Here is a 3,432-nt window from a genome sequence, read left to right as displayed (position 1 = left end):
ATATATAAGACAAAAGAAATTTGATCAAGTATTTCAACAAACAAAGCCTTGTCTCTTAGTCTTGATTCTCTTTGAAAAGAAAAAGTATAATAAAAAATATCAGAGTTAGCTAAAAGTATAAAACATGTCTCTAACTTCACTTAAAAACTTCAATAAAAAAATTACAAAATCCAAAGATATTGATTTCAAGATATTGTAAGGCTGTTAAATAAAAATGTTAGTAGGTAAAGTGTCTTTTTCTCCAAAGAGTAATTGGTTAAAAAGGTTAGCAGTAACTAACGCAAAGCTACAAAAGCAAGTTGAAGTGCAAATCATAAACTTCATTATATATTAGTTTAATATATTTGTCATTCTCATATTTTAGTATAATATTTATTAAGCAATATTTAGTTGCCATTCTCATGTTTTAGTATAATATTTAAATTTTTGTCAGCAAACTAATTCTCCCCTTTAAATTTTTTAAATCGTATATTCAACTCATAGTATGTGATAATTTGAAAATTTTGCAACATAAAACAGCAGCTATATATTTTCACAAAACTGCAGCTAAGCCATACGAAATTGGAAAATTTTAGATCATAAAAAATAGATGAAAAACACTTACCTTAATATATTTTTATATGCGCTTTTTGACTTTGAGGGGCACAGCTTTCTAATTAGTGTACATCAATGTTATGAAATCACTATTCCTTCCCATTGTTCCAATAAAGTAAGTTAAATCCTTCACTCTTCTTAGAGTTGGTCCCACTGCTTGTCCTCCATAAAAAGTCACCTCTTTTCTTTCTTCTCAACTTCTTGCATAGATTTTAGCACACCTTATTTTTTTTCGTGTCCTTCTAGTCTTTGGAGTATCTATAAATATGTGCAATTCAACCATTTAAATGAATTATATAGCTATATATGCTAATGAATAAGTAAAATGATAATTATGTATAAAGTACAGCACCTTCAACATTGTTAGTTTCCATAAGGTCATTGTCATCACCATGAAGAACTACATCTTCATATTCACCAACATAATCCTCATCATTATCATCATCATCTCCAACTTCATTAGCATTTGCTCCACTATGTTCCTCCTCTCCTTCCACATGAATCCCATTTGTCTCAAAAAATGTATCAAGTGTCATGGCTTGACAACTTGATTCTATATTTATCTTCCTAAGATTTTGTTGCTTTTCCTGAATAAATCTTTCATTTTCAGCACTTGGTTCAAAATCGTCATCTTCTCTTTCCAAATGAATCCCATGTGTCTCCAAAAATTTATCCATACCCATGGTTGGACGCTTTTTAAGATTTTTTGGTTCGGCTTACTTTTCATTCTTTTGAAAATTGGGACTTCTTTTTGAGTGCTTTTCTTAAAAGTCATAGGAGTCACTCTCTTTTGTCCATGACCACCAGCCACCATAGGAGAGATAAAATGCTGTTTCTTATGAATTTATACTGTATTTTTCTGTATGAATTGCTTGTTGCTTTGATACTGTTTTACCAGTCTTGTCCGCTTTGGAGTAGTTCTTGTTTCTATTGTATTTCTGAAATAAAACAAAATAAACCTATTCTATTAGAACCTTAAAAATAAACACCAATATTAACAATTAATAATGACAAACTATATTGGAAGAAAGCAGTAGTAGCTAATGAAAGTAGTTTGTTTTTAGAGGACAATCAAAGAAGAATCAATAGCAAAAAAGGAAGCAAAATTATAATATATAAACAACATAAACACTTTAATTAATTTGTGTTCATAAAATTGAAGTTTTCATTACTAAAGTATTAAAGTTTAGAGGGTACTAGAATATTTTGTCTAGTTACTTAAAAGATATAGTGATTAGTAAAGTAGCTAGGAGGATAAACTCAACATTTTATGCAGTGATGTCACAAGTGTTGGTGCTGTGTCCAAAAAGGATCTGACCACAACTTTTAAGCCACTAATTCACTTCTTACATACTTACATTAGCAACTAATAAAGTCATTAACTCTTGAATATAGAGATAGAGAATGTAGCTAACAGCACCAATTATATATATTTTCATGTTTATTCTTTCTTTGATTTTACTTTTGAACTCATGCACTGTGTACAAACTTTAAAAATAATTGAAGCAAATTAAGATGCAACACAAGAGAGGCAAAAAAAGGAAGAAAAAGAAAAAAGAGAATGAATGATTTCACGCTTAGGGGTGTTCATAGTTCAGTTTTTTCATAAACTGAACTGAAACTGTACTAAACCATTTTAAATGGTTTAGAAACTGAACCAAACTACTTTGTCAAATAAGAAACTGGTTTTAAACCAGTTTACAATACAGTGCACCAGTTTAAACCAGTTCATAAAAATAAAACCAGTTTTAATAGAAAAAACCAGTTTAAACTGGTTTATAGGGTAAAACTAGTTCTAACTTTTAACATATATAAAATTAGTTTTTACACTTTCTCTCTCCCCCCTCTCTCTCCTTCTCTCCCTCTCTCTCTCTCTCTCCCTCTCCCTCTCTCTGTCTCTCTCACTTTTTTTCCCTCTCTCTTTCTCTCTATCCTCCTCCTCCTCTCTCTCTTTTTTCTATTTCTCCTTCTTTCCTCTTTTTTCCTCTTTTTTCTCTCCCTCCTTCTCTCTCTTATTTTGGAAAAAAGAGGGAGAGAGAGAGAGAAGAGGGATATAGAGTGAGAGAAGGTTGAGAGAGAAAGAGAAAAGAGAGAAATTAAAGGAAGAGAAGAACAAGAAGAAAGAGAGAGAGGAGGGAGAAGAAAGAGAGAGAAGAGGAGAGAGAAAGAAGGGAATGAAGAGAGAGAAATAGGAGAGAGAAAGAGAAAAAAGGGAAAAAGAGAGAGAGAGAAAGAGGAAGAGAGAAGGGAGGGAGAGAGAGAGAAAAAAACAAAAGGGAAGAGAGAGAGAGAGAGAGGGAGAGAGAGAGAAGGGGGAAGGGAGGGGGAGCGATGGAGAGGGGAGAAAAAGGAAAGAAAGGGAGAGGAAATGGAGAGAGAGAGAGAGAGAGGAGGGGAAGAAAGAGGAGAAGGAGAGAGAGAGAGGAAGAAAGAGGGGAGAGAGAGAGAGAGAGAGAGAGAGAGAGAGAGAGGAGGGAGAAGAGGGAAAGAAAGGGGAAGAGAGGAAAAGGAGGGAGAGAGAGAGAGGAGAGGGAGAAAGAGGAGGAGAGAGAGAAGGGGGAGAGAGGAAAAGGAGAGAGAGAGTGTGGGGAGAGAGAGAAGGAGGGAGACAAAGAGGAGGGAGAGAGAGAGAAACGAAGAGAGATGGGAGGGGAAAAGAGAGAGAGAAAGAAAGGGGAAGAGAGAGGGAAAGAAGGGAGACAGAGAGGAGAGGGAGAAAGAGGAGGATAGAGAGAGAGGGGGGAGATAGAGAGGGGAAGGGAGGAGAGAGAGAAGGAGGGAGACAAAGAGAAGGGGAAAAGAGAGAGAGGAAGGGAGAAAGAGGAGAGAGAGAGAGAG

The sequence above is a fragment of the Arachis ipaensis genome, chromosome B09 (assembly GCF_000816755.2).
Source record: "Arachis ipaensis cultivar K30076 chromosome B09, Araip1.1, whole genome shotgun sequence".
NCBI classification, from domain to species: Eukaryota; Viridiplantae; Streptophyta; class Magnoliopsida; order Fabales; family Fabaceae; genus Arachis; species Arachis ipaensis.
This window is presented reverse-complemented; position numbering follows the sequence as displayed.